This window comes from Ambystoma mexicanum, chromosome 6p (assembly GCF_040938575.1).
Source record: "Ambystoma mexicanum isolate Mex_15411 chromosome 6p, UKY_AmexF1_1, whole genome shotgun sequence".
Lineage (NCBI taxonomy): Eukaryota > Metazoa > Chordata > Amphibia > Caudata > Ambystomatidae > Ambystoma > Ambystoma mexicanum.
The window spans coordinates 1043344079-1043367094 of record NC_090935.1 but is presented as its reverse complement, the minus strand read 5'-3'; the positions used below and the strand labels follow the sequence as shown (position 1 = coordinate 1043367094).

The window sequence follows — 23016 nt, the reverse complement described above, 5'->3', positions numbered from 1 at the left end:
TGAACAGGAGAAGGGATGACGTGTTGTGGGCCTGATCAGTAACTTGAAGACAACCAATCTAAATAAACAATTAAAGAGGGCTTACATTATAAAATACCAAGAAAGAAGGGGACAGGAGAAGTTGAATTTGATAAACATTATAAAACACATAGAAAGAAGGGGACAAGAGAAGTTGTGTTGGGCAAAGTGGCCCAAGGAGGTCCCAGGGCCAATGAGCATGGAGAAAGCAGACAAGATGGCCAATTTGTTGAGGAAGATTAGAGCAGCCACTAAAGAGAAAGGTGTTGACTGGCTCATAACCCAAGTCACAGTGAAAGAAGAGATGGAGCAGGATGAAATATTGGTGCTGCAAGATGCAGAAGAGGAAGATTGCATCCCAGATACAGAGCCACAGCGGGCAGAGAAAGATGAAGTGAGTCCATCGACAAGAGGGTGTTCGCAGCCGATGAATGAAAAATAAGAGCGAGATCATGGGAGAATTTTCAGAGGCGCCGACAGATTAGAGGCAGCTCTTAAAAAAAAATACATTGAATTAGAAGAGCATTCAGAATCCAATCGGCCTCAAAGAGTGAGGAAGTAATTCGTGAAGGTGTCAGAAGCAAATGGTGAGAGGGAAATGCCGAAGCAGAGGCAGCAGATGAGGGCTAGAGGAAAGAATCTGCTAATGGCCTCAATGGTGGCGGCAGAGACTGATGAATTAGGTGACAGAATTAATAAATTGGTTGAACTACATGTTGAAAAAGTGCTGCAAAGTTTGCATGATAAATTGCATGTTGGCAATATAAATTACTGCAGAAACATCTATGGTTTACAGGCAGGCACCGGGGGAGAGGGGGAGGAAAACCAACATAATGCTGAGTGAAAAAGTGGTGGTTTCAAAAACAATGATGCAGGAGCACCTGCTAGGTACGTGCAAGCACAAGATATAAAAGCAGCAAGTAGTCTGCAGCAAGCTAAGAGCATAGCTCCGGTAGCAAGCAGTCTAGACCAAGAAAGAAGGGAAGCATCTGTCCATTAAAAGTAGGATTCCGCAGGTGTGCTGCGGGCTTGAGAGGAGGGATAATCAGGTAGCAGACGAGCAAGGGGACAATTTGGATTCAGCAGTAGGGGTCAGAAGGAACCCAAGGTGTACACCAATGACTATGAGAACAGCAAGCCTAGTATGGCATGTGCCTGTCAAATCAAATAGAAGGTATGGAGTAAAGGTTTCATTGAAATATTCACCTTGCTAGAGCTGGAGCAGATTGGGTTAGATATAGTAAAGACAGCTAAGAAGGATGATGATAGGTGGGAAGGCAAGGAGAGAGTATGAATGGAGAGGAACATAATGAATTGGCATCATGCATTCAGGAGGTATACCTCCATAATGGTGGAAAAGTATCCAGGGGACTCCACTGCATTGATAACATACGAGCTGCACATTAGCAAAGCTTATGGAGAGTATGGGGGAGATGCATGGCTTAAATATGAAATACGCTTCAGGCTCAAGATGCAAATGTATCCTAGCACGAATTGGGATGACAAAGACGTTTCAGGGTGCATTCATAAAATGATTTACAGGAATGGGCACATGGGCAACAAAGGTTATGAGCAGCGGCCATTTCAGAGGCAGTACTCAAGTTGGTGGGGTAGGAGTTAATATAAGGTGTGGCTGGTCCAGAAGTTATGAATCAGGCAAAAGCACCACCGGCTGGAGGTTCGGGAAAGGGAAATGCACTTGGGGAGTCAATTGCAAGTTCAAGCACACGTGCAGCAAATGTGGCAGAGACCATACTCCGCCCGGTGTGGTAACAAAGAGAAGCATGTCCCAAAGCACAGAGAACAAGCAAAACAGAAAGATGGAGGAACTTAGGGAAATTCAAAAAGCTCCAGCCCTGATCAAGCTAGAAATATTGTGGCAACATCTTACTGCATATCATAACAAAACAACATCTGAGACACTCATAAAGGGCTTCTTCTCAGATGGATTTAACATACCAAACTACAGCTTTTTAGCGGGTTGATCCGCAGGTACTTGAAATCAGCAATCAACAAACCAGATATTGTGGAACAAAAGATTCAAAAAGCGAAAATGCTGGGCAGAATAGAGGGGCCATTTAAAGCAGCACCATTTGAGGAATTTGTGGTTTCTCCCCTGGCGGTGGTACCAAAGAAAGAAGAAGGTCAATATAGGTGGATCAACCATTTGCCATACCCCAGGGGAGCGTTAGTAATGGTGGGATAGAACCACAGCAGTGTTCATTTGGATATACATCCTTTTACGAGGCACTGCACCTGGTGAAGAAAGCGGGCAGAGGAGCTCTGTTGGCAAAAGTGGACTTTGAATCCGCATTTCGCCTATTGCCAGTCCATCCAGAGAACCTCAGGTTACTGGGTCTCCATTTTCAAGGACATCTGTACTTTGATAAGTACATGCATATGTGCTGTGCAGTCTCTTGCTGCTATTTTGAGCTATTTAGCATCTTCGTAGAGTGGGCTGTGAAAAAACGGTATCCAGCGGCAAAAGTGGCGCACTACAGAGATGACTTTCTTTTTGAACGAAAGGAAGGAGAGAAAGGATGCGAGGCAGAATAAAGTACATTCGAGAAAGTGGCAAAGTAGCTGGGGGCCCCACTAGCTTAGGAAAAAAATGTTAGGCCAACAACAAAATTGACATTTCTTGAATTTAAATGGACTGAATGGAAGGTAACTGAAGGCTCCCCGCAGAGAAAGTGGAGTAATTTAAGAAGGCAGGGCAGGAAAGGAGAAGAAAAGAGAAGAGCTGCAGGAATTGATGGGACAACTTAACTTTGCAGGGTGGGTCATCGCAGCTGGGAGAGTATTTGCTAGAAGGCTTGCCTGGAAAACTATGGGGCTGACGGAGGCGCATCACTGCGTCTGTTTGGGGACAGCAGTGAAAAGAGATCTGCAGGGCTGGGAAACCTTCCTTGAATCCTTTAATGGAGTTTCAGTATGGAGGGATCCATGGCAGTCTAGCAAAATGTTTGAGCTTTTCACAGATGCCTCGGGAGGTTTGGGATTTGGAGCCTTTTTAGCAGGAAGCAGGTGTGCTAGCTTGTGGCTGGTGGCATAGAAAGAACAGAACCTAACGAGAAACATAACATTCTTAGAACTGTTTCCCATTGGATTTCGTTTTTGTATCTGGTGAGAGAGGTTGGCAAACAAGAACATCACACTTTGGTGTGATAACCAAGCGGTGGTACAGGTTGTGAATAATGGTGCTGCGAATTGCCTGATTGTACTTGCTTTCATACATTTTTTGACCCACACCTGGCCGAGCCTGCACACAGAAGTTAAGGCCATAAATAAACCAGGTGTACAGAACAGTATAGCACAAGCCATGTTTCATTTACAGTGTCGGAGATTCCCGCAGCTCTCACCAGGGGTAGAGAAGGAGATGACAGTAATGCTGGAGTGGCTCTGGGGGATAGTGAAGGTGTTCCAGGGACACTCATGGAGAACTCGTTGGGCCCAGGTATGTTGCAACATTACAAGAGTCATTACGACAACATCATGTCAATAATGAAGCCTAGGGGAGCAATTCAAGAACTGGACATTATAGAGTTAATAGAAAAGGGTTCTATGTCATTTCATTGACACCATTTTATTTTTACAGGTGTTTTTTACAGAAAGAAAATTTGTCGAAAAAACTAATCAGAATTATTTTTAACATTACGTTAGGGGGGATACCCCTCAGGGTCGGACTGGGACAAGAAATAGGCCCGGTCTCCCAAAGAAAAGTGGCCCACCCCTCGCCTCACGACACTTGACCTCTGATGACACCACCGGAAGTGATGTAATTTGAGCCCACCCCGAAGTGACATCCCCGGAAGCGATGAAACACAACCTTTCATTTATTGTATAGCACTTACACTTAAACTATTTTTTATAATAGAACAAATATGCAGTCAATATTACCCAACCTGTGTTGCTACTCATGTATCGACCTAAGAAAGATGAAAGGCTTTTTGAAAAACATAAAGTAGAAAAAAAGATATATTTTTATCAATTTCTTTTTTCAAACCGGTCCAGGCATGGCCAGAAACCGGCCACACTCTCCAGGGACGATTTCGGCCCGGCCCCAAGCCGAAAGGCCCAGGGGCCAATCCGACCCTGATACCCCTCAATCCCCCCTCCACTACCTATTTCTTGTTATTTACGACACCCCCAACCATTTATATGCCCTTTCCCACCCCCAAAAACAAATTCAATTCGTTTTTTCAGCAAAATCATTTTGTAAAAACACCTGTTGAAAAAATGGGTGTCGATGAAAGGACGTCGTGCCATAGAAAAGGCCTACACTGCCAAGAAGAGAAGGGCATAGGCAGCAACGAGTTTGACAGCAGTAGCATTTTTCAGCAGGTAGAGGAGTCAAGGACCCGACAAAAAAGGAAGTTATAAGGGCATCTATGAAAGGCTGGGGGAGGCTGGAATGCAGAGAGCCAGATCACAGGCACCCCATTACATTCTAAGACCTGACAGAAATGTTGGGCAAGATTGAAAATATATGTGCAGGCGAATACAAAATGAAACTCTTCAGAACAGGTTCGTTAACATGCTTTGGGGCCTTCAGAGTTAGTGAAATTGCTGCATCCAACAAGGCTGGTGATGTCCAAGGGATCTTGAGGGAGGCCGATATGGCGACACAAGGAAAGGAGGTCAGGGTATTGCTGAGAAGGTCAAAGACGGATCAGGTAGGTAAATGGCAATGGGTCCAGCAGCAGTCCATAAGAGATGGCAGCTGCTGCCCAGATTTTTATGGTAATCCGAACTAAGGGTGCTAAAATGTGTTGCTCCACGAGAACTGGTTAACGTTAATGGGTTTCCAATTCAGAGGGCAGTGATGGGCATATTATTGAGAAGGCTAGGTAGGGACCAAAAACATTCCAGCATCCACTCACTCAGAATAGGGGCAACCACCATGGCAGCAGGGGCGAGCCCTCAAGGAATTAAGGATATTGGGCAGTGGAGATCGTGTGCCTACAAGAAGTACATTAGGAATGAAAGGATGTAGGGAATGCCAATGATGGTTATATATTTTTCTCCCCCTGTGGTAGAGGACACTAAGAGTTTCAAGACAATTGTATGGGTGATTGGTCACTCATTCGTAGTGAGAGCAGCCAAATGGGTAAACTTCAGGAAGATTGAAAGAAAGTGGGCCTTCGAGAAGACCTACATTGGATTGTTTGGTAAGCGAGCGATGAGATGGGGTGAACTTAAAAGCATGATGAAGAGGTTAACTGAGAAGGACAACCCTGATAACATGGTGGTTATTCATCTAGCTGAGAATTACCTGGCTCATATGGGAAGGGGTCAACTGCTGAAGGAATTGCACCTCACATTTTGGTCCTTGAGCAATGAACTGGGGGGGCTTGCAAATTGATTCGGTCCGAGATAATATCTAGGTTCTACCCAAGAGGGGCAAAATTGCATACTGCAGAGGAAAGGTCCAGAAAGAAATTGAACCTGGCAACATTTTGCAGGGGGGCTGGCTTTTCAACAATTAGTTACGGGCTGATAAACATAGGTTTGCCTGCTTACTTCGAGAACGGTGGTGTCCACCTGTCAGAAATTGGGTTAGACCTATTTTTGTTGAATTTAGAAGATTCCCTAAGAGACCATTTTAAAAGTATGCTTTTTTGGGGGCCGCAGAGGGGTGGAATCCCCTTTTTCTGTGGTAGATAATCAGGCAATCAAGCAGTGCCAAAGATAACCTCCTGGCGGAAGACAAGAATGACCAGGAGCAAATAGAACCTGTTATCCTAACACAGAGGGGGCGGCAAGGTTGGATAAAGTGGTGCACCCCCGATTTGGTTGACATCTTCCAGCCTTGCCTGGTAGAAAGCAAAGCATACTAGTGCTCCCTGCAACCCAACAGCGGTGGCTGTCAGTGTGATTCACCCTAAGTGGGATAGAGATGACTGGAGATAAAGAAAGGCGATTAAAGGTTAAAGTGGAGTGCTGAGCTAGAGAAATACCAAATGAAAGGTGCTGCAGATCATCTGTGTTATTAAAAATGATTGTGTGTTTTGGAACTTTTTGCTTGTGAAATAGGTAATAATAAACTGTGGCGTTGTTTTGACACAATAAGACAAGTTGGTTTAGCCCCAGCTATTTGTGCAAAGTAAGCTAAAGTGTAAATGTTTGATTTTTTTTTGGGGGGAACAGTACCCGACTGCGTATGGTAGCATATGGCATGTCCTCAGAAAGAGGGTGGCTAAGGGTGACAAGTCTTAACATAGCAGAGGGGCCAAGCCCCCGTCGCCCGCCTCCTTCTCCTGTGGAGAAGACAAGAAGCAGGGGTCACAGATATGGTGACCCGGGGAAGTGGAAATAAGAGAGTAAAAAGAGGCTTGGGAGCAGGAAAGGGAGGAACCCCCCCCCTTCTGGGGAAGCATCTGATTGGATGGGGAAGGTATCTTCCCACCTCCAACAGGAGACATCAGAGACGCCAGTTGGGCCTTTAAACAGAAGGGGGAGATGGGGAGAGGTCTCTTTCACCAAGCAACCCCCTGCTGCTGAAGAACTTTTTCCCACCCACCACACCTGAAGATAATTTCTATTTCAGGTTGTCTAATGTGTTTTTATGTATTGCCGCAGGTGGTTAATCAGGCGATCCAGCAGTTCCAAAACTAACCTCCTGCTAAAGGACTAGAATGACCAGGTCTAAATAGCCCCCTGTTAGCCTAACACGGATGGGGAGGCAAGGTCGGAAAAAGAGGTTTACCCCCATTTGGTTGTCAGCTTCCAGCCTTAGCAGAAGAAAAGCATAATGGCGCTCCCCGCATCCCAACAGTGGCACCTGTCAATGTGATTCGCCCTGAGTGGGAGGCTCAGGGAGTTTGGGGGAGTGAGACCCAAGTATGCTAAGTAAAGAGATGACAATGAGAAAAAAAGACAGCTGACTGGAGATGAACAAAGAAGAATAAAGGTTAAAGGGGAGTGCTGATGAGGAGGAAGACCAAACGAAATGTGCTGCCCATCGTCTGTGTTATTAAACATGAATGTGTATTTTTGCAGTTTATAGTTGTAAATATGTAATAATATACTGCAGCCTTATTTTACCACAATACGTCGAGTTGGTTTTGCCGCAGTTATTTGTGCAAAGTAAGCTAAAGTGTCATTGTTGGACATGTTGTGGGGGGTGAACAATGCCTGACTGCCTATGTTAATGAAACAGCCTGCACTGGTCAATTTAGCACACGTCTGAAATGTTTTCTCAAATCAGGGAGCAGTAAATGCATGCATTTTTGACTGCTACAGGCCTACGTTCCCAGCATCCTCTTGCTATCACTTGCTCCATTGCCACTGTGATTGTTATTTGATTAGAAACTATACATGCAAGTATGAAACCAAGAACAAAACTTCAGCACATATGAGAAAATAAACAATGAACTGCCATTTCTTTTCTGGAGTTGTGACGGTGTGGCAGATTCGAGGCACTGAGGGGGTGTAAGCAAGGGACACTTTGCGCAAGTGAAGAAAACAAGCAGAAGAATCCAATTCCCAAGCATACCGTTTCCGAGAAGGCACTTCAAACTCTACTAACCCATCAGCTCAGTTAGTGCCTGACTGGGCACAGAAAGGGCAAAGCAACGAAATATGCTGTACTCCAGAAGGCGCCTTTGTTGGCACTGGCAGCCTTGTTGACAGGCAGCCTTTGGTAGGCAGCCCGGCAAGACTCAGCACTCTGATGTTCCGGGTAACAGAACAACACATGCATTTCACATTCTTGCCAAATGCCAAATGCCTGAAGCAGGTTTTGCTTGCCGGCTTTGCTGTTATGCAGTGCTTTATTTAGTTTCGGTGTTGCTACAACGTGTGACTTTCATAGAGGTTATTGATCAAAGGCCAGTGGTATGAGAGAAAGGGTGGGTTTTCCCTTCTGATAGTTAAATACATTGCTTTTCGATGCACACGTTACATGTAGATCGTGCACACAATTCTATGTCAAGACCCAGAGGCTCGGATTATGCTCAACTCAACTCTTGTCGAGCAGCCAAAAACAATTAAAATAATTTCAAGCACACTGTCAAATACTACAACATCCATGAGAACATGCACATTTGAGGTGTGTGTCTCGTTGGTGAAAACATTTCATGTGATCTAAACAGTCCAATCATGTTCCTCAAGTCCATTATAAACACCCTAGCTTCCTTCCTTCTCCCTCTTTCTTTGCTGCTCGAGCAGCTGAGATAAGCCAATGTACTTTACATTTTGATTGGTATGTTTATTGTGTTAAGAATGACTATGAACGTTAGCCATTTAGAATACTGCGCCTATGTGACGTTGGTGTAGCTTATCCGTGAGAGTGGAGGAGCATGACGGGGCTCAGCTCCGGTGCTCAGCAGGCAATAGGAGGCGGTACAACACGGATGTTCGCTCAGAGCACGACGGGACTCCAAGGGGTTCCGGCGCTGGAGCCTTACTTCCGCGTACAACCTCCTGAGGGAAAAGATGCGGGAGAATACTCCTCAAAGGAGAAAAGTGTATTGTAATAATTATTGGTGCAATTATTGTCTCGGCGGAAGCATTCGCTACGGGAGAAATCTCAGCAGAGGTTAACTATGAGGCCTCATTCAAGGCGCGCCACCTGGTGGTAGCAGGGCACACTGCAGGTTATTAATCCTGCAAGCAAAGGGGTTGTGTGATGGGCACAGTCCCAGGAGAAACTGTAATCACTGCAGAGGCCAAAGACCAAGGAGTAGCTCCCTATAGACGAGCACAGCTCCAAGTTAAACTGGGAAGTACTTGCTACCAGACCTGCATAGCTACGAAGGAAAATAAAGTGACAGGGGCAGCCCAACTATTCTGCAGCAAAAGACGGCACAGACAAACAGCATGAGCAGGGATTACTCTGAAGAGGATTTTGATGGCTCTCACATAAGTGGTATCAGAATGAGCCAGGCTGTCCATAGTGTTATGAGTGCCGGTGGAGGCCCGAGTCGGGAGAGCTGGGGCATTATGGAAGACCTTGTGGCCTTCTCTCAGGGCATGGCAGAGTTGAGGAGAGAGGCATGCAGGGAAAAAGGGAGAAGAAAGAAGACCCGCAGAGTACATAGCACCCAGACGCCCATGGGTTCGCCACACAGGGGAAGGGGTGGCAAGAAAAAGGCAAGGTCATGGGCCAAACACAGCCGAGATAGCTCAGGAGAATGCTCTGAGATGAGCTGCATAAGCAGCAACAATTCTGAGGACAGGAGCACACAGGAGACAGAAGGCACAATGTCGGTGGATACAGAAAAATTCTGAAGTAAAAAATAGCAAGCCTACGGACGACGAGCCTCAAAAGGCCGAATTTGACCCAGCCGCATTAATTCATCCGAGGTCCTCTGAATGGGAACCCCCAGACAATATCACAGCATATTTAAAGAGAAGGCTAAGGGCACCACTGAGCAAAGAGGCGAGACACAAGATGAGGGCGTTATGCCCCGGATCCAGGTTGTCGGAACAGGAGGCTGAGACCCCAGAGATTGATGACTGCATGCTGACCTTCATGGGAAGGTATGGTAAAGACATAAACAAAGTCATTGACCGCTCTTGGTAGACATGCCAGGATAAACATCTCAATGTAATAGTGCCAATCACAAAGATATGGCAGCTGGTGGATTAAGCCAAGCAGAGAAAGGAACCTATCGACCCAGTAGTTGTCTCAGGCTGGGCGCAGAGGGCAATTTGCCTTTTGGGTTGTGCGAATAGTTCCATTACAATGGAGCAAAGGCGCTCTATTCTCATGAAGATCAACTCCAAGTTAGGAGAATTAGCCCCACCTGAAGCAGCAGCGGCTGCCAAGGGTAAATTGTTCAGGGAAACATTCATCAAGGACATGGCGAAGTTTGGTAGCACATGTGCCACACCAGATAAAGCTCCAGCTTCCCTAAAGAAGATCTTCGGGAGGAATGTTTTCGACAGGACTTGCAGGGGCCGCTCAGACAGCCGATACTCTCACTACAGACCATCTGGCGAAAGAACTTACTGGTGAGAACAGGACGACCGGTGAGCCAACCCATTCTTCCCATCCAGGGGAAGGGGCAGAGTCAGGAGCTGAAGAGGCAATACCAAGATTCAGCAACACAACCCCACAGTTGAGAAATCAAAAATCACTAAAGTACACACAAAACACGCTCATCCCTCTGGTATGGGGGAAGGTGTCACAGAATATACAAAAGTGGAGAGATATATCTTCAGATTCCTGGGTTTTACAGACAATAGAAGATTTCCTATTAGGATTTTGGCAAGAACCAGTGCAGGAATACATTCCAAGACTAATCAGGCTCAACAAGGAAGACAATTTGTTGCTAGATGGCGAGATAGAGAAGTTGCGGCTAAAGAAAGCCATCAGACCAGTTGTCAGAGAACAAGGAGGTATTGTAAGCAACATGTTCTTGGTGAAAGGCAAGCACAAGATCAGGCCAGTAATCAACCTCAGAACACTGAATACATTTCTAGTATACAGACATTACAAGATAGAGGGCATCCATCTACTGAGGGACATACTCCAGAAAGGGCAATGGCTCCCTCGGATAGACCTCAGAGGCGCATACCTGACGGCCCCCATACACCAGAGCCAATGTAAATTTCTTCAATTCTTTTGGAACGGTCAGAGATGGGAGTTTTCATGCCGCACATTCGGCCTAGCATCAGCGCTGTGGTGCTTTACAAAGCTGATGAAGCCAGGCAGCAAGGTTTCACACTGATCATATACCTGGACGATATATCCATTATTGGTCAGGACAGAGAGTTGCTTTCAGAGCAGCTGAAGAGCATGACAGACTTGTTACAACAATTGGGATTTCTAGTAAATTGGGAGAAATCAGAGATGAACCCAGCCCAGTCGATGACATTTCTGGGATTTATGTTAAACACTGTACAGGGCACTCTCAGCTTACCTCTAGAGAAAGTCAACTCTATCTCTATCAGGAGAGAGATAAAGACCATGTTGTCAAAGGAGGACATATTGTTAAGAGGTCTGGCCAGGCTAGTAGGTTGTCTGTCCTGTTTCCCTCGAAGCTGAACAGGAAATGTTCTCGATTCTACAGTTGGAGGCCAGACACAGAAGCATCAACATCGGATGCTTTCCTCCAGGTCTGGGGACCAACGGCAGAGTATGCGTTTCCGCCATTCGCCATGAAACCACAAACACTCTCTCGCACAAGTCAGAAGACAGGGAGCGAGAGTGATGCTGGTGACACCTGATTGGGGAGGTCGGGCTTGGTTTCTGGATCTGTTGGAGATGTCATACGATTCACCAGCTATGCTGCCACAAAGAGAAGACATACTGCTGAACCCAACAGGAGAAAGACATCCTTTAGTTCAGACAGGGAGTCTGAGCCTGGTAGCGTGGGCGATTATGGGAGAGCCTGGTCCAACCTGGCCTTTTGGGAGAGGTTCAAGAATTCATTATAGAATCCTGGGCCCCTGGAACCAAGAAGGCATACAGAGGTGCATGGCACAAATTGTGTAATTGGTGCATGTAAAGGGAAGTGCATCCCGTTCAAACAGATATAGTCATGTGGTGAACTTTTTAGCTGATCAAGCGGCTCAGAGCAAGTTTTACAGAACAATTAACACCTATAGGTCGGCGATCTCAGCCAAGTATGAATATGTCGAGGGTAGCACAGTAGGTGAGCATCCTTTGATATGTAGATTAATGAAAGGGATTAAGAGTGTGAGACCTCCAACTACTAAATATTCTCGTCTTTGGGACGTGACTGTAGTTCTGTGAATGTTTGAGTGTTTGAGTCATGGACAGATAACAAAGACCTATCCAGAAAGGATCTTTCGGCAGAACTAGCTACATTGCTATGTTTAAATCCTGCGAGAAGGTTTCTGACGTCAAAGCTTTGAAAGTGGACAGGAAATGTTTTTCTCCTACGGGGGTAACATTTTATATAGAGGAAAGGACTAAGACAGGAATCAAGACTGTAGAATACACAGCATTTCCAGACCAACCCAGGTTATGTCCGATCCGATGCCTTAAGGTTTATGAAAATGTGGCAGCTCAGCATAGGCCACAAGGTGAATCTCAATTATTGATAGTGGTAAAGAAGCCATTCAGGGCAGTATCATTAGCTACATTAGCGAGATGGGTGAAATGGTGCATGAGGTCATTCCACTAGAGGGGCCATGGCGTCCACAGCATTCAGAATGGGAGTTCACTTAGAGGACATTATGAAAAGCGGAAGACTGGTCTAATGAGTCGACTTGCAAGAATCTTTACTTTAGACCAGTGAATCAGGTAGCTGCGTTAGTAGTAAGTAAGCTTGAAATGAGCATAATCGGAGCCTCTGAGTCTTGACATAGAATACAGATTTTCAATACATTCATAATAGAAAGTCCTGATTCTATTAAAGACATGGAGGCAAAGAATTATCCCACAATATTAATCGCAAAGATAGTTTAAAGTGACTGAGAATTTTGTGTTGATTATGTAAAGATTCATGACAATTCATATGTGATTATTTTCTGTGATTGCCCACTCATCTTGGGATAGTTGGTTCAGTAATACTGTTTATTTTGTTTTGACAGGTGTAGATGCAAAACCTTTGGGTTCCTGAAGAATGATGGAATGAGTTGGGGAGTTCAAGCATTTTACCGGTTGGGAAGCAGGTTTAAAGTTGTCGATCAGCTTCAGAAAGAGGAAGAAGTAAGGAAGCCATGGTGTTTATAATGGACTTGAGGAACATGATTGGACTGTTTGTATCTCGTGACATGTTTTAACCAATGAGACACACACTTCAAATTCGCATATTTTCATGGATGTTGTAGTATTTGACAGTGTGCTTAAAATGTTTTAATTATTTCTGGCTGCTCGAGAAGTAAAGAGTTGAGTTAAGCATAATCCTTCGCCTCTGTATCTTTAATAGAATCATGAATTTCTATTACAAATGCATTGGAAATCAATATTTGATTACACCGTGATGAGTGACCTCTGTTCTCTGCCACTTACATCATCAATATACCTATCTGCCAACTAGCCAGCTGTCAGGTGTGACCCCTTAAGCGAGTCACTTTTAATCATGTGGCTTGTACACTTAATGGTAAATTGGAAACTACAAGACTCAGACCCAAAATTCAAGGTTCTGCTGTTGAAAAATTAAGGCATCAGATCTCTTGCGGGCTAGCTGTTATCAACAGAAGCACATTGTTTCGGGGATTTCGACATTGTCAGGGTGTCTCAAAATGTTCTGAAGCATCTCAAAGTTGTCACGAATTTCTATTTACATTACTACATAAAGATAGTGGCTGAGAGATGGGCCTAGAGTAGAGCTCTGCCCTCTCTCTCTGGTGATCCACTGTCATGTAATGCCCACACTACCAGAAAGCGTGGCAGTCTATCAAGTACAAGGTGTTGCAGGTGAGAGCACCATACAAAAAAAGCTATTTCAAATAATGTTGGTAGTAATGCAGTTACTAGATCAATTCCCTCAAGTAAAATCCGACCCCATCTCTCTGTAGGGGACTGGGCAATCCCTGCTGCCCGTGCTCTCACGCCTTTTAGTCACTAAGGGTGGCTGCAAACCCACTGCACTTCCAGGTTTCCCATTCACTTGTAAATCAACATTTTGGGTTCATTAGCGTTACATTCTTTGTGCACTGAAGGCAAATCCATTCCAGAATTGCCCTATAAACCCCCCGGATAATTTCTTCCTTAAGCCGTGATCCCAAAGTGCGTGAATATGAAGTGATATCCAAAGGGGCCTACCCCTATTATTTTCTTGGGCGGGTTGGTAGCGAGAGAAACATGAAACCAATTCATGGACCAACATGCCATTTTGTAAACCTCTCAACAACCTCTCCCCAACACGCCAACTCTAAGCAGAGACGTGGTTGCATGCAATATTGCTCCTGACTGGAGGATTTGGCGTGTGTCCAGGGTATGAATGTCTTTTAGAAGATACACTCCACTGACTGGCCAACCAGTATATTTGAAATGAGGGCCCACACTAGAGCTGAAACTCTGCCGTACACAATTCTAAGTCATGTGATGCAATAATGACCCACCAACGAATCAGAATCTCATGCTGACAGTTTTTGCTGCTCACCACAAGACAGTCAATATGATGTCAAAAACACTACTCATAAACTTGAGTATTCTTGCAGATGAGGTGTGGAATGTTGAGTGACTGAGGGTTCTTGAGTTGAGATCTAGAGTCAGACTCAAAACACGGAGGATCCAGTGGGTGTCTGAAATAATCCAAGCAATCAGGCAACAGAGGCAGGACCAGGCAGGTGGGTAGAAAAAAGTGTCTCTTTAATTTAAAAGTTAAATCAGTAAACACATGTAGGCTGTAGTTGTTGCAAGTTAAGAAGGAGGCAACGGGAGAGCTCTCAAGTTTCCCAGTTCCATGCATGAGAAAGCCATCATGTGTGTGGGTTCTCCAGAGTCATGCATATCTTGCCTATTGATGTGAAGCTAGTGGCACAGAAACAATGTAGTTTGGCAAGCTTATGTCACGCCTGTTGCATAAGGTTACTCTTTCTACTGCTTCTCTAAGGAAAACATTGATTTTGCTAATGTACATGCATATGTCGCAGCCGGGCTGTCCTTCGGCATGGGTGACTTCAGCACCTTCCCGGGATGCCCAATCTGAGGTAGAGTCTGCGTGGAGTGCTACTTTCTCCAAACTGCCTCCAATTAATTTGTTGATTTGTTCAACACCCCACAATCCTTCTGCTAGGTCCCTTGCTGGGACATTCTCACACAATGATCATCACTTTGGGAAGAAGGCTTCAGTGCCCCGGTTTTGCCTGGACAGTCCCGGAAATTGAACTACTGTTCCCCCACCCTGAGAGTATGTTTAAATTTAAAAACCGAATCCCGTTTTTGGGGGAAGTGAGGGTCGTCAACAATTATTAATATACATGAATGTTATAATACACTCAAAATGTTGCCTCCAAGGCACACATATTAACTGTAGTTAAAAGTTTGGTGGTTCCCGGAGAATCCCTAGCGGCTGTTGTTGAGTAACCTCTCAACAACCAGATGAAAAAATAACAACCCTCTAGGGAAAAAGGCTTGGTGCACCCTTTTGTGAGAAGAACAAGAGCTTTATTTGAATACAAAAAGGAAACAGTGACAGGATATTATATGTCCACTGCCACATAGCTCTCTCTCCTCCTTCTTCAAAGCAAACAGCACGTCATAACTGTGGAAAAGTAATTTGTGATGTATACAATATACATTGTTCATTCCCCGCCCTCATTGGCTGCCACCAATTTACATAACACTAATCAATACATAGACCCATAGTTCATTGGTCACGACTTCTCTGTCTGCAATGTCTTCACAAGTGGGTGACGACATCTTCCCCTGGGATCACTATAAAATGATTGGTCAGGTTTCTGAAAACGCTGCCCTGCCCTAAGACCTAATCACGTGATGTGCACCTAGCCATCAACATGAGCTCAGTGGATAACTTCAAGGTCAGTCAGGTCCTTGCAAATAAAGTATCCTTTTTCTCATCCCAGACACACAGATGCCCCCGTTGTGCCCACCCGTCATAATCTTTTAAGAGTTGGCATCATTCTTTGCTCTCCCCAGTTCACATCATATAATAATAATAATAATAATAATAATAATAATAATAATATTAAACATAATAAACATGCTTTGTTATCCTCTGTGACCCCCTTACCAGCTACCCCTTCAGAGGGGCAGGCCTGAATTTCCTGCAGGTCCCACTAATCAGTGTAAATTGTGAATGATTTAAGAGTTTTGCTCATGGGCATCTGGTAGTTCAAATGGGATGACCATTATCCTGCAGGGCGCTAGTGTCCTTAATCTCTACTTGCATTTTGGCAGCTCAAGACCTCTGCCCTGGCTCCCATGGTTTTGTTCTTCACACTCAGCCACAGCCCTTACTCATGTTGGGCCGCTCACATTCCTTTCTAATTTCGCAAAGCTCAAACAAGACGTATCTGTGTTTGCATTTGTGTTCCCTACTTTGCCTGGGGTGGGGGAGGAATATTCAACAATGAGACCTCGTTCTTTTGTGCTTCCAACATTGCCTGTAAAGATTCAGGCCTACATTTGAATATGTTGTCAAATATCCATTCTATATATGTATCATGCACATGCAGTGTATTCCCCTAGCATTCTATGAAGCTTTTTGGTTGTTTGCCTTATAAAGTCCTATAGTAAGCATGCCATGTGCCATTCATGTACACACACACATCTCCCCATCCCCCTTTACCTGTTCATGTGTATTTCCCACATATTAGTATACTTTTCGCAGTCAAAATCATGTGGGAGGGACTGGGATCTGAACATGCATCTCAACATTCCCCCCTTTAGTTAATCCTCCATTAATTAACCCCTCCTTCTTTTTCTCCCTATCCTCTTCATCCTTAGGAACCCACACTGTACAAACATGGCGTAAGCTTTCCCCACTCCAGACATATTTCTCCGGAGTGCATGTGAGGTTAATACACACCATCACCCACTTTATCAACCCAATGCTCTGTGTAGTTTTCTGGGCCTGGTGGGGGCGAAGTCTAGGTCCCTGGGGGATGCACTGGCCATTCAATTCTGGCCATACATGATTTATTTGGTCTTATGTCTGAACTTGCCTATTCTTTGTACCTAGAGATCCATTCCTGCCTCGACCATCATGGCACTGTTTGGGAAAGTATTGGCACAGAATCGAAGCATCTTTTGGCACATGCAGAATAACACCAACAGAAGCACCTTGATCGGAACCAATATCTTCATCACTGCTCCAAGCCATGTCGGTGCCACGAGAATAATGTATCAAACCAATCATCAACCTGGACTTCTGCCTCACTTTCCATGCCGGTCTTCAACTTGTGCAGGGCCCCTATGATATGTGTCAGGGACCCATTTTTGGCATTATTTGCGGAGTTTATGTGCAGCAAGACAGTCCAATTTCTTTACATATGCCCCACTCCATTGCCATCAGAAGGTCCAGAATGTACCGGTTCTGAAGTGTCATTAGCTGGATCACCCTCAATTCACTTCTAATAGCACTCAGGCATTGCTCAGTGTCATTTGCCAACTGGATCATCTCAACTAATTTGTCCTCTTCTTCCATATCTTTAGTGAGCGCTTTGTCCTCTTCGCCCATGGGGGTGGGTCAAAACGTAGTTCTGTTGTTGTATACCATGCTTGGATGCAATTGTTAGATGAGCTTTGGGTACCACATGAATAGCTGGGTGCAGTATTGCTAGTGCATAGGTACCTTGCCAGTATGGTGGGCGATGTACATATGCTTGCTGGCTGCACACACTCAGTAGAGATCTATAGGGGCTGCTGTTCCTATTGCGAGACCTGGAATGTGCAGCATTTTATTGCATTTGGTGTCGGTGCCAAAGTGAACTGTCCTGTGCTCTCGAAAACAAAACTCATATTCTACCACTGCTTGAATCTTCACTGGGAAGTCCAGTGTCTCAATCCATGTCAAATTCGAAACATACGTGGCCCATATTGTAAAACAGTTTTTTATTGATATTCCATATCACTTCTTTTCCTAACCCTGCTAACCCCTCTGCCATGCAGCTCACCACCGGCTTTTCCATCTGTTTGACACAAACACCACTCCATCCAATTTTAGCTTGCGTTGTGGCTTACACATATATACACATACACATATATAAGTGTAAAAAAACAACTACAACAGTGAAGAAGTATCCACAAACGTTGTTTCCATTTTCATATCAGTATTTACAAAAAGCACTCAGGCAATATACACTCAGGCAAGAGGTGATATATAGGGAGTCTTCCAGACATCAGAAATATGTCCCCAATACTGCAACTCCTTCACCTTGACCGTAAGTGGAATGGCATAAACTATCGTGTAAGGTCCATTATAGCATGGCTCACTCTACCTGCGGACAATATTTCTAACATACACTGTGTCCCCTGGGTGTAGCTGGAGTGGTGGCGAGCTTGCAAAATCTGGTGCCGCTCATCATGTCGCAATTTGTCGATAAAGACATTTTATCAATGTTACTCTGTCAAGAATGGTTTGAATTTGTCTCCTAGAATTGATGCAGACCTGTAAGCATTGGATGCATTATGCACAGGGGCTGTTCATCCTTTCAACATCACGGTTGGCCTGGGGATGGTAAATTGAGCAAATCTCATGTTTAAACACTAAAAGAGTTGCAATTTAATTAAAAAGCTAATTGAAGATGTGGGTGTCATTGTCATGTTTAAGAGTTTCGCACACTCCCCATCGGGTAAACACTTCTCTAACCAAAATGTTAGCTGCCGACTGAGCATCAGGATGTGCGCATGGAACAGCCTCAATCCAATGGGAGAATGGACACACCACTACTATGAGATAGCGAAAGGTATTGCATCTCTCTCCTATATCTGCAAAATCAATATGGAGGTGTCAAAATGGACCAATTGGACGGGTCAATGTGCCCCTCAATGTCCTTAGGGTGTGTCCCGTGTTGTATGTCTGGCAAATCGTACAGTTGGATGTGAACATATTTAAGAGTTCCTGTATGTTTGGCACATAGCATCTATTCTGTAGATCAGCAGCGATATACTGTTTGGACACATGTGAGGGGTAGTGCAACTGGTCAAATGCTACTAGAACCAATTCTATGGCATCACTACTTTCCCTATACTAACCTGTCTCCAAATCATGTCTGTAGTAGACTGTGCACACCCTCTACTTTGCCACAGCAACTGTTCACTCTAAGGGCCCTATACCTGTTATTCAATAACTTCAATAATGGGTAACACAGTGTATGGAACCTGCATTTCCAATTGCATAGTAACAAATGCTGGGTGTTCAGGGATATCTGACACTGTTAAATATGCAGCCAATTTTGCAGCCGCATTTGCTGCTTCCTTGCCAAGAGAAACAAAGTCCCTGCCATTGGTATGGGTGGTACACTTGGTGATTGCGACCAGCTGTTGGCTGCGAGAAAGCATGAATTAACCTGTCTAAGAGGGCTGCATGCTGTACTGGGGATCCATCTGCTATCCAAAACCCTCTTCTCATCCACCTCAACAATCCCAAATGCATGGTTGTCAATATGTATGCTGACTCTGAATAGATTGTTAATTGGCATCTCTGTGCTGACTCTAATGCTTCAATAAGAGTAATCAGTTCCACCGCCTTGACAGAATAATGTCCCAGCAGTCTTTGTTGAATAAAAGCCTCATACTCTCCATCAACAAATGGGATGACTGCTGCCCTAGTAAGACATTGACCAGTTTGCTGATCAATAATTGATGACCCTCATACTCTCCATCAACAAATCGGACCACTGCTGCCCCAGTAAAACATTGACCAGTCTCCTGATCAATAATTGATGACTTGTCAACAGAAAACACCTCTCTGTGATCTAAGGCATAGTCTTGTGCATTAGAAATGTCATCGTCCGGTCCTTCATCTGGGACACAGTCGTGAATATCATCATCTTCAGTAATGGGTTCTGTCAAAAAGGTGGCTGGGTTCACTGTCTAACAGCGAACAATATGAATAAATGGGTTGGACACGATAACTTCATATGCCGAAGCCTTCTGTGTAGTTAATGTGGACTTGGACCTGAAAAGTATTGTGAATATTGCATGTACCACATACAGAATCACGGAGCACCCGATCACATTTGTGGCGGACTTCTCAATAGTGAAAGCAGCTGCAGCTAGCACTTGTTCACAGGGGAACTGCGCTTGCATGAAAGAATTTAACATACCAATATATTATGCCAAAACTTGATGTTCCATGGAGCTGTGTTGTGTCAGGACATCTGCCATAATTTGGTCATCAGAGTGTGAAAAAAGGTCAAACTCTTTAGTATAATCAGGGGCAGTGGAAATGACATTTGTCTAACTCCTGAAAACTGGCGAGCATCTCATCGGTCCAGATAATGGTATTTTTTGTTTGTTGGGCTCCTTTAAGGGCCTGCAGCAGTGGTCAGGTGTAGGTTGACTAGTCAAAAAGCCATGCCCTACAATAATTACAAAAATGTTTGCATATCCTTAACAGTTACTAGCTGGGGCGTGCCGTGCACCACTGCAGGGTGTTCTGGGGTCACTCTTTTAGGGTATCCAGTGATATTACCGAATAGGTAATAACTAAAAACATTTTTAATTAATCGTTATTACTGAATAATATCAATATTTAAAAATATATATATATATGGGCGGTGGGGCAAGGGGTTACAATGTTTGGGAGAGGGTTGGGCTGTGGTTATAAACAAAGTGAAACAGGTGACTTAGGTCGGACCCCCCAAATAAAAAAAAAAGAATTTGGTATTGTTTCAGTAAAAATGTGTTATTTTTTAATTTGTTAATATCACATGGAACCCTCTTTTACCATTGTCTGAGATCAATTGCCCTAAATACAACATCTCCTGCTGACAATATTGCAACTTTGCTCTATCCACCTTGTATACTTTATTGGTCAGCAACTGCAGCGATATGATGGAGTCCTCCCTATACTGTTGCTCGGTGTCGCTACACACCAATAAGTCATCCACATATTGAATGGTCGTAGTGGGCACTTTAATATTGCCCAAATCTTCATGCAGGACCCTGTTAAAAAATACTGGGGGACTCACAGTACTCTTGTGGGAACCTAGTATGTTGGAACCAACTTCTGGGGAACGTAAACATGGTGAGATATTGAGAATCAGGATGTAATGGGACCGAGAAGAAGGCATTCTTCAAGTCGACGACAGTGAAGTGTATGCCTGCCGTGGCTATGTTAGACATATCGTAGCAGTATAAGGAACCACATGAAATTCTGCCTGTACCACATCATTAAGTGGGCGTAAATCCTGGATCATCTTCCAACTTGCCCCTTCGATCTCTTCACAGGATAAATTGCACAGAGAATTCAATGGAACAATAATGCCCTTGTGTAAAAGGGCCATAATGGTGTGATAAATTCCCTCTTCGGTTGCCTTGGATAAGGGTTACTGTTTACTTCTGGATAACACTTTGCCTGGGTTCAATGTAATGATTGGTGTGACACTCTGCAAGAGCCCTACATCATGAGGGTTACTTGTCAACAATTTGTCAGTTACCTGAGATTAATCCTTTTGGGCGAAAGAAGGGGCACTCCCGTTTAATAACATTGGAAATGGAATGTGTTGATACCGTATCATTATTTCACAAGGGACACACACTCGCAATATTATCTCCCCATCATGATCTTTGTTCTCAAAGAAGTCCTCATTAGTTAAATTTCTCAGGGGCTGGGTTGGGTCAATACACAAAATTGTATCCCACTCCCTGTAGATATCTGTGTTAATTAATACAATCCTTTCCTTCGACACCAACACTCCCTCTATGTAAAGCATGAAAATGGTCTCTGCAACAAGCTCTTTGTGCTGCGCAGGTCTGAACAAAAACTCGGAGGGCACCTGACAATACTGATTGTTCACCTCCGGTACTGCACTAAGATGTACTGTGATCCCATAAAAAAACAAATCAGGGTCACTGGTATTCTTCTAACCACTGCTTCATTTCTGAAAGCATGTAACATGTAACACATACCAGGGGTCAGACACACTACACCCCTTTCAGTAAAGGAGCTTACTTAAGAGGTTTCTACCCGGAAAATTGATAGGGGTCGCGGTGGAGAACAACAATGGGGCCCGTATCACTCTGTCGCCTATTTTAACGGGTAATTCATTTGTGAAAGGAACCAATTGTACTACCCCAGAGAAGCCGTATGGGTCCATTACCTCACCTGACAAAAGAAATGCTCTGTCAGTGATGCATAATTTCGTAGCACATTCATCCACCATGAAAATGAATGTTGTGTTGCCTATCTCCACGCCAACCAAGGGTTCCTCTTCTGGGTTGGCAGTGACCGATAGAACTGGGCACGCTTGAGCTCTCTGTTGGCTGCCCTAGTCTAGATATGTGTTTGTTCCAGAAACACAAATGGGTTTGATAATGCGTCACTGTGCCATTGGGTACTACGGAAATGACGGTAGTGGAGCAGGCAGGGCGGTGGGCAGTGGTGCACTATATGAAACTGCTGGGGGTGCTTGTACATAAGACTGGTGGTATAGGCTGGGCCTCCCTGAGGGTATGGCTGCTGCTGTGGGTCCGCAACTACTTGTCTACTCCTACATTCTCTCGAAAAGTGGCCCATCCACCCACATGTCCAACACTGTCCTGGTCCTCCTCTTCATGGCCCCATCCTTCTGAACCAATCTCATCCTCCCTGGGCAAGGAAACACCCCTGTTCCTCACTGGTATCCCCCTTAGTATTGAGATGGGCGCCCACCATTCCAGTCATATTCGCCTCCCAAGCTAGGTGCCCCTCATACGACTGCCTAGACCACTCTAAACTCTACTTGTCCTTCTGCCTGTACTGCTGTCCCTACCACTTTGAATGCAATGTTTTCTTGCTTTTTCCGAACCAGTTTTGCTTCCTCTATCTGCACTCCCTGAACCGTTTCGTTCTCTTTGTCTTTGAGTCGTTTGCAATGGTCGACAACAATAGGCTGTATATCCTTTGGCTTCAATCCCTACTATCTTACCAAAAGTCTTCTGCACTTCCTTTGGAAGTCCCCTTTTCACCACAACATAAAAGAACAGTATCACTCAGTCCCAAGAGTCTCCTGGCTCTTCCCCCCACATTTGCTGTATTTGCAAAATATGCTGTGCAGAGTCCTCATCATCCAATGTCTGCTGCATTATTGAATGAAGATCGGGCGTATCTGAAAATGTGCACTGCAGCACAGCCCTTACTTGGGGTCTAATGTAATTTACCTTCATCATTTCTATCATGCCCTAACTTCACTCCTGGATACCCAGCCTTAATCCAAATCTCAATAGCCTGGTCCCCCAAAATTGAAACAAATACACTTTTCAGATTCCCTACCGCCAGGGTCGAACCGGCCGTCTTCTTCTCAAAGGAATAGATCCACTTACCTGCTCCAGCAGTGAGGGATGGGAGTGTCTTTATTAAATTTTTTTTGTCCATGTGGGCCCATAGTATATACTGGGCCCTGAGCGGCCCTTTATCCAATAATGTAAACTGTGCCCCCACCGTCTTAGTCACATCCTCTTCC

The 23016-nt window shown here is 44.6% G+C and overlaps 1 long non-coding RNA gene across 1 annotated transcript; it reads left to right on the top strand.

Annotated features, from left to right (window-relative positions):
* The first annotated feature begins 8180 nt into the window (after positions 1-8180).
* LOC138511004 (uncharacterized) lies at positions 8181-18152 on the top strand. The gene is made up of 3 exons (XR_011280529.1): positions 8181-8224; positions 12529-12646; positions 16590-18152. It is a non-coding gene; the product is annotated as an uncharacterized lncRNA (long non-coding RNA).
* The last annotated feature ends 4864 nt before the right edge of the window (positions 18153-23016 follow it).